A 14,664-nucleotide genomic window follows, 5' to 3' on the forward strand; every position below is an offset into this window, starting at 1 on the left:
GAGGGATAGAGAGTTAGAAACATTGATGAGAGAGAAACACCAATCAGCTGCCTCCTGCACACCCCCTACTGGGGATGTGCCCACAACCAAGGTACATGCCCTTGACCGGAATCAAACCTGGGACCCTTCAGTCCGCAGGCCGATGCTCTATCCACTGAGCCAAACCGGTTAGGGCTAAGACTACAGTTTTAACCAGATACTGAACTAGGTTACAAGCGCGCCCCCCCCCCCCATTTTCCTTTTCAATGTGCGTCTTCTTGGCCCTGCCTGACCATCCCCAGTGGGTTGAGCGCCATGGCTCTAGAATAGAGTGTCTGCCTCCTGCCAAGCAGAGGAATAAGGTGTAAGAGAATAGGAAGGAAATGGCATAGCCACTATGAGGCAGGCCTGCATGACTCAGTGAGTGGTGAACTCTGGAGAGGGTGAGGTGGGCTAGAGGCAGGCATGGTCCAGCCTTGGGCCTTCCTCTTGGTCATCTGTGCTCCTGTCTGAAACCCATCTGAACCTACTTTCTCAGCCAACATTGTACCTGTCCAGACCTCTTCTTACCTCACTCAGAGGACAGAGCTGCCTCAGCGAATGCCTGGCCTTACTCGGTGAGCCCACTGAGGCCAGGCTGGGTGGTGAGTTTGATTGAGGTGTGTTCGTCTTCAATCAGGAATCACCTTTTTCATCAGTCTTGTTTGAACCACAGCAGACACTCTCTAACCCACAGTTTTAAGAACAAATGTGTAATATTTTATCTAGCTCTTCACATCCACATTTAGTGAAAACTAATCTGCCTCACTCCCAACAAAAATACTGTCCCTTTATCCGAGAGTCGGGAATTGTCAAGGAAAACATTTGTAGGAAGTGGGAAGTGGAAAGACTGAGTCAGTGCTAAGAGGCAGTTTGGCACCACTTTGCTGGGCACCATGCGCCTCCCTTGCTGCAGCACGAGGACGGAGGAGGACAGCCCAAGGTCACTTCCTGGCTGGTCTGCGGAGTCCAGAGAATCCCTGAGAGTTGGGTTTCCTGGCCATGCTCTGGCCATCCATTTTGTCTTCTCCTTGTCCCAGGTGGGTGTGTGGGATTTCCAGGGCCTCTGGTACCTTCCCATTACAGAAAAAACTGCCCTATAACAGCATAAGGTCAAAGAATAAAACAAGCTGCTTTGTGTTCTGCTCACCTATTTCCTGAGGAACACGGTGCTCTAATTAGGAGCTCTGCATGAGGTCTCTAGGGAGAAGGGGCCGCATTAAGAATGAAATCTTGAGCGAGCTGATGAGGAGGAACTTTACTAAGAGCCCTGGCAGACAGCCCAGTGCCCGAGTTCATGAGACCTATCTAGGTGGAGGAGGCCAGCTGATGGCTGACCCACAGAGGGACAGAGAGGATGGGGTAATGGTGCTTCTGTTACCCAGGCAGGGACCACGAAAGCCAAGGGATAGGGCTCTCTGGGTGCTATGTTCCCCGTGGCACTGGCAGAACAGAGGAGGGGTGGTATGGGTGTGTAATGTGTAGTTGGGGAGGCATGGGGTGGGTGGAGGGGAGGGGTGGGAAGGACCTAGAGCAGGCTCATGAGAGTACACTGGCATTTGGCTTCAGAATTGGAATTGCTCAGGCATGTTGGGTAAGAGTTCATGACCTTTTTTCATTATCCCCAAACAAGTGAACAAATAGGAAGTGGTATGAGATGGTGGCCTCCTGGGGAAGGACCAGAAGCTCTTAGCTTCATCAGCAAATGGTGGCCTGGTTCCATGTGCCAGGTGCTTCCTCACACATGTTATCAGATCCTCCTCATTTTTGAGAAGAGGAAACTTGCCTGAAGTCAAACTGCAAAACAGTCAGTGGTCACACCTATGTCTCATGACTGGAACGGGTACAGGCGAGATTAAACACTCATCGCCCTTGGATCTCTGTGATGGAGGGTTCATGTTGGGAAGAAAGGACTTGAGTGCTACGGGACAGAAGCGACAATGAGGCGAGCTTGCAGTTGCATGGTGGCTGGCACACTCGCTGCCAGACTTTGTGTCCAAAGTCGCCAAAGGCCTCACTTCCCATCCTGCCTGTGCCCAGGGACACTCCCTGCAGGGGGAGGAGAGTGTGGCCTCACCCAGACCCCTCAGTCCTTGTTCAGACAGGCCTCCTGGTAAGGTGTCACACCTGCATAAGCTCCGTTCCAGAGCCAGGTTTCTGTGCTGAGCAGTGTAGACAGCGGTGCCCTCTCCTCTTTGGGATGCTGCCTGGTGTCAGGGAGTGAGGGGAGGAGGATGACTGCTAACATACCCTAAATGTCAAGGTGTCTTAAATGCCACTCCCTCTGCACCCAGGCAGGGACCAGGAAGGTCAGGGGACAGGGCTGCTTCCCTGGCTTACAGGTGAGCCCATGGTTCCTGCTTGGGACTTTTCTGCAGTCTTTTCTTTTTTTTCTGCAGCTTTTTGTTTTGGTACCCTTCTAGGGCAACTTAGATTTAAAATACTATCAAATGCAATCTTTGTGCACAAGCAAGTTGACAACAACAACAAGGAAAATGGGATGTGAGAGTCCAGAAGATTCTGTCCTAGTTCCCTGCAGCCTGGAATGGCCCAAACCAGAGGCCCTCCTTCAGGGCCTTCTCTCCAGGGTCTGCCAGTGAGCTTTCATTGCTGTGACCCCAGAAAGCTGGTGGGTAGACTGCCTGATCTATACTCAAGTAGGGTACAGGTGTTGGTGTTGGGGAGGGGAAGGAGGCGAAACAACATGAAGAGAACACTCCCAGGGTCAGACACGGGTTGGTCTCCTGCCTCTACCCTTAAATCAGTGCCGGGATCCAGGATGAGACCCTCTGAGTCTCAGATTTCTTGTCTTCAAAAGGTTGCTGAGAATGGTTAATAATCCTGCCCTGCCTACCTCACAGCAGTTTATGAAATGAAATACACTATTCAAGTGTTAAGTTACTATAATTAAGTTGTGCACCTGGCTCCCAGCTTCCCAAGACAGCCAAGCTTATGTGAATATAAATTAGCACAACTTTGAAGAACACTGGCCACGTCTAACAAATCTGAAGCTGCACAGCAACTCTGCTGGGTGCCTGAGGTGGACCCTCTCTGTCCCTGACACCTTCTCACATTGCCTCCTCTTTGTTGTCTCTAGCTGGACCTTGCAGTTCTGTTACAGTTCTGCCATTGAGAGCCATTGTGGGACCTTTGAATTTGAGGTTGGGGGTCCTGAGAACAGAGAGGGGAACCTGCCCATCCATCTCCCAATCAATCAATCAATCTCTCTCTCTCTCTCTCTCTCTCTCTCTCTCTCTCTCTCTCTCTCTCTCACACACACACACACACACACACACACACACACTCACACTCTCCTGCACCAAAAGAGCACCAGCATGTGCACAGGGAGGCAGGTTTGTTGGTGATCGGGCAAATCTGGAATCCCTCCCCCGCAATGCCCATCAGGAGAAAGAGTCAATTGTGAACTAGTCACTGGTAGAATATGATGCACAGCTAGGTAGAATGAACCAGGGCTATATGCATCATTACAGCTGAACCTCATGAGCAGCATTGATGCAAAGCCAGTTGCACAAGACCTAAAATACAATCCCAGTTATACAAGTTAAAAAACACGCGAACATGGAGGTGATGGTTGCCCAACATTGTGAATGCACTAAATGCTACTGAATTGTATGTTTTAAAACAGTTAATTTTATGTTTGTGAATCTCACCTTGAAAAAATTTTAAACTTGTATCTCCTCTGTCAATCTCCTTATAAGTGAGATGTCCAAAGGATGGGCACTTCAGGGATGGAGTGGTTACCATGGTGATGAGCTTGCTGGGTTTGCAAGGAGCTTGGTCTGCGTCCCAGTCTGGGCTAGCAGGCATTCCAATATGACCCCTCTTCCCCCCAAGCAGCTCCTGGAACATTTCCCAGGAGATGAGTGACTCCCATAGGTGAACTACCAGGGGCCCCCAATTCCCCTTTCTCTGAAAAGCAGTCTGGGACCATTTGCTGCCTCCCAGCCTAGCCGATGGGCAAGGCCTGCCGAGTTAGCCTTCCTCTCACCTACACAGCCTTGACAGATGCACAGAGACAGGACATGCACAAGCCATATGGAGACAGATATTGCAGCAGGCCTTGACTTGTTCGATAGCAAATAAATGGTTCCTGATCTGGATAAATAAGCTTGAAATTTGAAGACACTGAATTGAATTACAGTTAATGTCTGGGTTTTCTAGCGGAAATTATGGAGCTGTCCATCTTCAAACTCTGCCCAGCATTCTGAGCTGTGACACGAGGCTGCTGTGGGTGCCCTCACTCCCTGAGAGTTGTGGCCAAACTCTCCTGTGTGTGGAGGACGGTGCCGGGCCCAGCTGCTCTGCTCTCCTCTGCAGGGAGGGCAGAACACTAACCGCTTTGAGTAGCCCCAGTAATCTCTGTTAATGATGTAATGTCTTGCTTCTCCCACTTAATGCCTTTGCATTATAACCTACCCAAGTTTGAGGCACCCTGACTGACAAATGGGAGACATTTTTAAAGTCTAGAAGCTCTTTGGGTGCCAGAGAGTAGCAGGTGGACCCTCTCTGTCCCTGACACCTCCTCACATTGCCTCATCTTTGTCATCTCTAGCTGGACCTTGCAGTTCTGTTACAGCTCTGCCATTGAGCACCATTATGGGATCTTTGAGGTTGGGGGTCCTGAGAACAGGGAGAGGAACCTGCCCATCCCTCAATCTCTCTCTGTCTCTCTCTCGCTCTCTCTCACACACACACATATACACACACACAAGCCTCCTGCACCAACAGCGTCTGGCGTAACCTGTGTGTGCCCGTGAGACTGCTGTTGACAACTGGGGCTAGAAATGATGAGAATAAGCATCATTGTAGAAGCCTATTTTGTCTTTGCAATGCAAGTGGTATTTTCCAGATGATTGCAAATACCCCATGTGGTATAATAAAAAAAAATACTTGGTTTTTGTGCAGTTCCTGGCACAGAGCCCCTAAAACCCTTGGAATTTACTGTCTTTGTACTCTAATGAGATGATTCCTGAGGGAGCCCTAGATAGCTTCAGGATGTGACTAGAAGGTTAGAACTTCCAGCCCCACCCCCAACCTCTGGGGAGAGGGAGGCCAGAGATGCAGCTCAATCACGAAGGCCAATGATTTAATCAATCATGCCTACGAAATGAAGCCTCCATAAAATCCCCTAAGCAACAAAATTTGGAGAGCTTCCAAGTTGATGAGCATATCACGTGCTGGGAGGGTGGCGCGCGCCCAACTCCACAGGCCCAGAGGCTCCGGTGCACAGAACCCCTGGCCATCCCCATCTGGCTGTTCATTTGTAGCCTTAGTGATTAAGCCCCTTTCTGAGCCTGTGAATTGTTCTAGCAAATATCAAACCTGTGGGGGTGGTCGTGGGCTGGGCAGAAGTGTGGGTAGCTTGGGCACCCCATTTGCAGCTGTGTCTGAAGGGGGGCAGTCTTGGCTGACTAAGCCCTTAATCTGTGGGGTCTGCACTAACTTGGTAATTAGTGACAGAAATGAATTGAATTATTGGGCCTCCAATTGGTATTAGAGAATTGGTTGGACCCCACTGTTGTCTAACACTTCCCTTAATGCCAAACATGTGCCACGGGCGACTGAGAGGCAGTGAAAGACACGCACGCAGCACAGTCAGGGCACCCAGATTCTAATCCCAGTTCTGTTGACCAGCTTGTGCCCCCTTGGCGTTCCCTGTCCCCATCTGTAAAATGAGGAAGGACTGAGTAATCCAGGGGTTTATATCAGGACTCTGCATTCCTAACAAGCAGCCAGGTGACTCTTACACTCTTATGCACTCTGAAGTTGGAGAACCACTACTTATGGCCTCCCCATTCATAAAAAATGTAAAAGCCTCCAGCTATGTATTTAGGGAAATTCCATCTTCCTTTATTCTTTCCACTTCAAATAATTCAACCTCTTAAATTCCTGACACACCAGTGAACTATATCATCAGTAAGTCCAGGTTTCGTCCGTCTGCTGAGACCCACCTGCAGGAACTTTCTCCTACTTTCAAGTCTTTGGAGGCCCAGTGGAGAGCTTGGCTGGAAGCTCCTTAAAGTTATGAGTAACTTGAAGAAGCAGCTGAAGTCAGGCCTGGGAAGCAAGAGAGAAATTCAAGTAACAAAATCCCCCCCAAGACCCAACACACAGCTGAAGAGGCAACACTTCACTGCCAGGTTGGCAACAGATGGCATGACCTACGTGCACACACACATGCTCACACCAGCTAAACCGAGTGGTACTGTGTCAGCTACAGCTTGGAGACGACCCAAACCACCAGAGGCCCAACACTCCTGTCAAAACAAGCCCCTCTCAGGGCAGATTGCCCCAGTTCCCAGGCCAGCACCCCGGCCTTGCTGCCAGCGCCAACTCCACCTGCGCCAGGCTTTTCCTCTCTCCTCCCCATTGCAATATGTCTCTGTGATTGTTCTGATTTTAGAAGGAAACTGTTCATTGTTGGGAAATGGGGAAGCAGAAAATTAAAATTTAAATCTCCCATAATCTTACGGAGAAAACCTATATACATTTCAGAGTACTCTTTCCGTCCTATTTCTGCACACCTTTATTAACCCAGTTCAACTTATACTGCACCTCTGCAGCTCAACATAGAAGTTAGTTATATTTACACGTGTGGCTCTTTACATTTAAGTTTTAAATTCATAGAATTCAAAATGATGTTCCTTAATCACACCCACCAAAGATTTCAGGTGCTCAGAAGTCATATGTGGCCTGGGGCTATGATGGTGGACAGAGCAGGTACTGAACATGTTCATCATCACAAAACCCTATTGGCCTGTGCTGGTGTATCCAGGTTTTTGAACCTGTGGTCTACCCTGTGAGCATTTCTTCATTTATTCAAACATTCCTTGAGAATATGACTTTTAGTGATTGTATAATATGCCATTGTGTGTTTGTAGCATAATTTATTTTACTAGTTTTTTACCATTGGTCATTAAGATTACTCACTTTTGGTTATTATAAATAACTAGAGGCCCCATGCATGAAATTCATGCAAGGGTAGGCCTTCCTTACCCTGGCTGCCAGCACCGGCTTCTCTCTAGCACCCAGGACCTGGGCTTCCCTCCGGCCGCCTACAGGCACTTGGGACCCAGGCTTCACTCCCAGCCCTGGCTTCATACTGAAGGTCGTCCAGAAGGAAGTCCGATCTAATTAGCATATTATGCTTTTATTATTATAGATGCTGTGATGACCTACCTTGTCCTTAGATCTTGATCTGTATCCCTGATTATTCCTTTTTAAAAATATATATATATATATGTATATATATATTTTTTTATATGTCAATAGTGGAACGATCCACCCTTTTTACTTGCAAAGTGTGAACAGAAAGCTACCATATTTCTCTAGGACATTTACAAAGAGTTTCTTCACCTTAAGAAGAAACTGAATAAAGTAAATGTCCACTAAAAATATATTTTTAAGATTTCAGAAAGGAAGGAAGAAGGAGAGAGAGAGAAACATCGATGAGAGAGAATCATCGATTGGCTGCCTCCTGCACTCCCCACACTGGGGATCAAGCCCGCAACTCAGGCATGTGCCCTAACTGGGAATCGAGCCCTGACCTCCTGCTCCATAGGTCAAGGCTCAACCACTGAGCCACGCTGGCCAGGCATCCCTGATTATTTCTAGAGTGCTTCTACAAGGGGAGTTGTGTCAGGGAACGTGCATATTTTCAAGGCCTTGAAATACAGTGCCCAGTTACCTCCTAGAAAGGTCTCCCTCTCTCCAGCAGGGCAGTTGTGCCCTCTCCCCGTGAAAACCCTCAGAGAAGACAAGATTCAGCAAGGAAGCTCTGTCTGCCTGTCTGTGAGCACAGAGCCCAGTGCTTTGGGCAAGACATGTCCAGAACTAAGAGGAGAATGGCCATCCTTGGAGAAGAGTGGACCAGATCACCCCTAAGTACCAGAACTTTCTATGGTATCAGCCTGTGGATAGGGTCGATCTGATGGTTAATTTTATGTGTCAACTTGATGGGGTTAAGAGATGCCAAGGTAGCTGGCAAAATAATGTCTGTAAGGGTTTTTCTGGAAGAGATTAGCATTTGAATGGGTAGACTGAGTAAAGAAGACTGACACCAGTGTGGATGGGCATGATCCAATCCGCTGAGGGCCTGAATAGAGCCAAAAGGTGGGACAGAGGGCAAACCTGCTCTCTCCTTGACCTCAGACGTCCATTTCCTCCTGTCCATGGGCACTCCTGGTTCTAGGACCTGGTTCTTGGACTGGAACTTAGACCATCAGCTCCCCTGGGTCTCCAGCGTGCAGAGGTCAGATCGTGGGGTTTCTGCCTGTATCCATCCCATTGGCTCTGCTTCTCTGAGGCCCCTGACGAGTGCATCTGAAATATGCCCCAATGACTTGATTCATCACAAACCCAGTTTTGAGGCCCATTCATTCTGAATTGCTCTAAACTTCTGAATCCATTTATCCTGTCACCTTTCAGGGTAAGTGAGTTTTGTTCAGATAAGAGGTGGGGCTTCACTTCCCTCACGCTTCTCAAATGGTTCTGAGGTTTGGTGAGCAGGTCCACATATGCCTTCGCTATTATTCACAACCATGTATCCTCCAATCTTATCCCCTCTCTGCCTTTATCCTCCCAAACTGAGGCTCCTCTTCCTTTGATGACTTGCCCACCCCTTTGTCATTTCAGTTGCCCCTTGTGTGTCTCCAGGTCTACTATCTGGTTCTGACTTGGGACAGTCAGACCTGCATGCAGGATTCCAGAGCATCGGGCCCCAAGTGTCAGATCTGGCTCCACTGTTTCTTTTGTAAGTTTGGCTGCTTTGTGCAACCGCACTTTTCCTCTCTGTAATATGGGGGTGCCTCTGGACAATTATGAAGCAGCACAGACTGGACTTGTGGTGACGGCTCCATTCAGTGCATCCTTGACAGGAGGGAGCCAGTGAGGATGAGCAGTGTGGGCGCCCACTGGCCTGGTCCTGTGCTTGCAGGTGGAGAATTGGTCTGTGCTCCCGGGATGAGCGGGGCTTAGGCCCTCACAGGCCTCAGAACCAGCGAAGATTCTTTCCTTGTAGATGGGTGAAGGGGTTGTCTGGGAGGAACCATTTAAAACCAAAAAGTCACATCGCCTGAGACACTGGCAGCAGGAACATCACCCCTCGATGTTCAGAGCCCTCGCCCTTCAGAGCCCCCAGCTGCCCGGCCTGTCTCCGAGCCCAGTCATGGCGGCTAGTCTCCCTCCAGGCTGGCCCAGGGTTGCTGTGTCCTTGTTCCCTGGTCTCACTGTGGGCTGGGTGTTCAGAGAGTAAGAAGGGAGCCTGCTTCTGGAGCTTTCCCCACTCACCCCCAAAAGGGAGACCCTGCTCCTGCTTACAGGGGAGTCTGCCATGGGCTTTCTTCTTGGTGGGGAAAGAACTGGAAATCGGAGGCCTGGGGCCCAGCCGCAGCTCCAAGTGCCTTGGTGAACCCGTTTCTCACCTGGGGCTCCCCCTGAGCAGGGAAGGGTGTGGGCTGAGACTTTCTCCCTCTGAACTCTGAGTGGGATGCTGCAGGGATCCTAAGGGGTGGGGTGAGGGGCAGTGGCTGGAAAGGCTATCTGGAAATCCATCCCCACCTATATGCAGGGACTTTCGGACTGACTTTCACAAGCAACTCCCCAGACATGCCCAGGGAAGCCAATGGTTTTTGGCTCCTTAAGGGCAAAAGGACCTGTAGAGCTGCAGACTGGTTGACTCATCCGCCTCCGGGGAGGGTGCTGGAGGTAACCAGCCAGAGCCGCCCAGACCCCTTTTCTCAGGCCCACCCAGCCCCCAGCTGCTGGGAGACGTGACTGCTAACTGCTACAGCCACCCTGTTTCTGGCAAATTGCCTTTGGCTGAGCGAGACCTGTCTGGCCAGAGGTTACCCCTCGCCCCAGGCTAGGCAGTGGGTCAGGAGTCTAACAGCCCAACCCCTGCCTAAGGTGGGATCAGTTCTGTGTTGCAATCCATATGCCAGAGCTCCAGGCTGGAGCTGGATTACAGCTCAGGGCACCACTTCCCAGTTCAGACCTCCTCCTGCCCCCTCCTGCTCCCTCACTCCCCTTCTCTCAAAGAGGTACTTTCAAAGATTCCCCACCTTAGGCTCTACTTCCAGGAAATGGCAACCCCTGCAATGTCTTGAACGTATTAGGTACACAATAACTTGTACAGGTTTCTGCTCACCTGGGACTTCGCAGGTCTGGGTGCCCAGCAGGAGTCTGGTCCTGATGCCTTCAAATACCCTAAGAGATTTGTTTATCAGGGGAAAGACACACACATTGTTCTGAGGAAACAAGTGGATCCCAAGAGGGCTGACCCCAGCTCTCCCGCACCGTCTCTTAGCACCCTGCACAACTGCCCATTGCACAGAGAGGATGCTGAGGTCTGGGGAGGGGTGACTGGCTCAGGGCAGAGCATGGCAGAGCCAGGGTTTGAAGGCAAGCCTCCCACTGGGCTCTGCTTTCTGGAACCTTGGTGTGTTTCTTCCCAGGAGCACATGGGACTGAGGCTACGCGACCAGGTTGTGGGGGGCACCAACCTCCACATTGGCTTTGCTGCCCACACAGCTCCCTGAACTCTTACTCATCCTCTGAGCTCCTGTTCCAGTACCGCCGCCTCGGGAAGCCTCTGCCACCCCAGGCCGGCCAGGAGGGCGGAGCCCAAGTCCAGCTTCCCCATCTGGGTCTGTTGCAATGTCTCTGGGTCTTATCCTGGTGTTTGACGGGTCAGTCATCTGGACAGGCGATGTGCAGCCTTGTCTTTCTAGAACCTTCTGCCAGCCATTCCTTCTGTCAAATGTTGAGCCTAAGGGCCTTGTGTAAAGAATTTGCCTGAAAGTATCTTTATTACTGTAAGTGCAGCCTCCAGCATCTTTATTACTGTAAGTGCAGGGCGCAGGGGGGCCTTCAGGAGAGCTGGTGTCTCCTGCCTCAGGGGAGCACAGGAAGTAGGAAGCTCGGGACCAGGAAGGGTGGGCTGGTGGGTGGAGGGTGGAGACCGAGTCAGTGATCCTGACAGCAGCAGCGTTTAACTGATGCTTCCCATGTTGGAGCCATACCAGCCCTTACGTGCCTTGTACCCCCGTCCTCCCAAGATGTTAAACCAGGGCACTCACTGCGGGCTCCCTGGGGCTGTGGGTGTTTGGGTGCTTTATTAAGCCCCATTTGACAGATGGGGGGAACATGCTTAGAGCATAAACACTGAGCCAAAGTTCACATGGCAGAACCAGACCCAGGCCTGCCTTATGACCAAACCCCAGCCTGCCCTGCTGCCGGAGGTCAAAGGTGACAGGGAGCCTGGCTCCTGCCCAAGTGCAGACCTCACTCCCTACAGGGAGTACTTTCCTGTTTTCACTCGGGTCAGTTTCAACCCTGGGAGCAGGAAGACTTTCCCAGCGCCCCCAGGCCGACCCTTAGCCTCCAGGCAGCAGAGCATCTGGTTGAGGGTGGGAGCCTGTTGGTCCTGCCTCGCTGAGAACGCCAACTGCTGCTCTGGGGACTCGCAGTGGTGACCCTAGTGTGGCAGCCCCTCTTTTGGGCTTTTTAGTAATTTAGAGAATGTATATTATTCAGCTGGGCGGTTTCATCTCTGGATTCAGAAATACAATGCCTTGGGGATTGTGTTTCCAGTGAAGAGTGAAATTCCACTTGTCACAGTCACCAGAAACACAAGCCTGTTCCTGGAAGGGACTCTGGTCTCTGGGTGTTTACAAACATCCCGGGTCCTGGGAGCCCAGGTGGGAGCCTGCTGTTGTACAGGCTCAGCTGTCAGGTGCTGGGGGCCCCTGTCAAGTCCCTTCCTCTCTGTCCCCTGCCTGCTCAGGGGTGACAGTGCTGTGTGGATTGGTGTGTGTGACCCAGGGCCTTTCTCTGCTCACGTTCAGTTGTACCCCCTCCCCAGCCTCACTTGGGTGAGCCCCTTGGAAAGACCCTTGTATCAGGCCCCAGGGGGTCCGTGGAAATCTGTCCAGCGTGGCTTGCATTTCCTAGAACTTGTCAAAGTGTTCTTTAAAAAAGAAAAATCAGCCCTGACCGGTTTGGCTCGGTGGATTGAGCGTTGGCTTGCAGACTGAAGGGTCCCAGGTTCGATTCCGGTCAAGAGCATGTACCTTGGTTGCGGGCACATCCCCAGTGGGGAGTATGCAGGAGGCAGCTGATCGGTGTTTCTCTCTCATTAATGTTTCTAACTCTCTATCCCTCTCCCTTTCTCTCTGTAAAAAATCAATAAAATATATTTTAAGAAAAGAAAAATCACATTTTGAAAACATTTTACAAAGTGCAATAAGCCATACACAAATGGATAGATATTGCACACTTACACTTATATGTGAGGTACCTAGAATAGGCAAATTCATCGAGACAGAAAGTAGAATGGTGGTTGCCAGGAGCTGGGGGAAGGGGGAAAGAGGTTACTGTTTAATGGGGGCAGAGTTTCTGTTTGGAATGATGAGAAAGTTCTGGAAATGGATAGTGGTGATGGTTGCACAACATGGTGAATGTGCTTTATGCCACTGAATTATACACTTAAAAACAGTGTATAATGGTAAATTTCAGGTTAAGTTTTACCACAATTTTAAAAAGTGTTTACTGTAAAAAAAAAATTGCACAACTAATGAATGTTCATTCAAGTAACATGAGAAAATAATTTTATTTACACTGAAACCTCCTCCCCTCCTCCACCAAACAAACTAGTTTTCTGTGAGATTCTAATCCATGAAGAGAGAAAAGTCTTACTTCCTAACTACCACAGTAAGTACTAAGCACCCAATAGGCCTGCCCTAAATATTACACAATGGTTAAAATAAAACCTACCCCCACCCCAAGAAAAACACAGCTGATCTTTTGGTATCTATCTTTCCATACTTTTCCCAATGCAAAAATGTGACATAAACATAAATATGTGAATGTTTTTTAAAAATATTTTTATTGACTTCAGAGAGGAAGGGAGAGGGAGAGAAATAGAAACATCAATGATAAGAAAGAACCATTGATTGGCTGCCTCCCACACCCCCCACACTGGGGATTGAGCCCACAACCCAGGCATGTGCCCTTGATCGGAATCGAATCTGGTACCCTTCAGTCCTCAGGCCAACGCTCTATCCCCTGAGCCAAACTGGCTAGGGCTAAATATGTGAATTTTTGTGACAATAGGGTCCAACTGTACTTATTATTTGGGAGACTATTTCCCCCCACTTAACAGGATATTGTAAACATATTTCCATGTCATTCTGTGTCATTTGTGGTGCCGCCTAGGATTGGATTCTGTGGATGTTCTGGGATTTCTTTAACTGGCGTCCGTTATTGAACATGTAAGTTGTTTGCATGTTTTCCTGATCAGCAGGAAAGCTGCAAGTTCTATTCTGGCACATATGTCTTTGGCTACTTGTGAGTGCATGTTTTAGGGTAAATTCCTGAAATTTGGGGGTCAAAGGGTCAAGGCCTATTAGGGGTTTTTGTCTCATCTTGCCAGACTGCATGCCAGAGCCACACGTTGTTTATAGCTATTCCCGTGAACTGAGAGATGCTGCTTGAACTGAGTGAGAGGATCCCCCGCTGGCCAAACTCAGCCATGGGGCAGTTCAGGCCGTGTTGCCGAGTAGGGGAGCAGTTTGGAGGGCCAAGGGCCCCCCGTCTATATATCTGAATCCCTAGAATATATGACTAGCTCACCTTACAAAGCTTATAAAGCAAAAAGTGCTTTGCAGGTATAGTAAATTAAGAATCTTGAGATGGGGAGATTTTTCTAGATTATCTGAGTGGGCCCAATGTCATCACAAGGTTTTTATAAGAGGGAGTCAGGCCCTGGCCAGTGTTTCTCAGTGGGTAGAGCATCAGCCACACATGGAGGGGTCTCGGGTTTGATTCCTTGGCCAAAGGCATCTACCTGGGTTGCGGGTTTCATCCCCGGCCCTGGTTGGGGTGCGTGCAGGAGGCAACCAATTGATGTGTCTCTCTCACAATGATGTCTCTCTCTCTCTCTCTCTCTCTCTCTCTCTCTCTCTCTCTCTCTCCTCCCCCCCCGCCCCCACCTGCTTCCTCCCTTCCACTCTTTCTCGGAAAAGCAATGGAAAAAATATTCTCAGGTGAGGATTAACAATAAAAAAAGGGAGTCGTAAAAGCCAGAGTCAGAGGAGATGTGATGACGGGAGCAGAGGTGGGAGTGATGCAGGGCAGGAGCCAAGGAATGCGGGCGGCCTCTGGAAGCTGAAAAAGGCAAGGAAAGGGATTCTTCCCTAGAGCCTCCAGAAGGAATGCAGCCCTGCCAACCCTTTTGGACGTCTGGCCTCCAGAATTGTAGAATAATAAATTCATATTGTTTCAAGCCATTAAGTTTACAGTAATTTGTTGCAGCAGCAATAAGAAGCTAATACATCTCCCCTCTGCCACCAGGTCCCGAAGCCCCAGTGTCTGAGGGACAGTGGTCTCCCTCTGCACCCAGCAGCCTGATGACCTGAACATCACCTGCTCCCTTAACCTGAGGCCCCCAAGGTTCTGCGCATAGAGGACAGACAAAGAGGTACCCTGTCCCAGCCCCCAGGGCCCACCTTTGACCAGACTCTGAAATTACCCTCAAGGGTTAGAAACTGGGACTTGCTTAGGGGTCATAAGGGTCAGTGTGAGGTGGTGCTATGACCAAACCCCAAGGTCTACCCTGGCAGACCA

General features: G+C 49.8%; 1 non-coding gene across 1 annotated transcript; it reads right to left on the reverse strand.

The window, feature by feature from the left end:
- Positions 1-7,299: 7,299 nt before the first annotated feature.
- LOC111825654 lies at positions 7,300-7,427 on the reverse strand. The gene has a single exon (XR_002828842.1).
- Between the last annotated feature and the right edge of the window lie 7,237 nt (positions 7,428-14,664).

Source organism: Myotis lucifugus, unplaced genomic scaffold (assembly GCF_000147115.1).
Source record: "Myotis lucifugus unplaced genomic scaffold, Myoluc2.0 scaffold_35, whole genome shotgun sequence".
NCBI classification, from domain to species: domain Eukaryota; kingdom Metazoa; phylum Chordata; class Mammalia; order Chiroptera; family Vespertilionidae; genus Myotis; species Myotis lucifugus.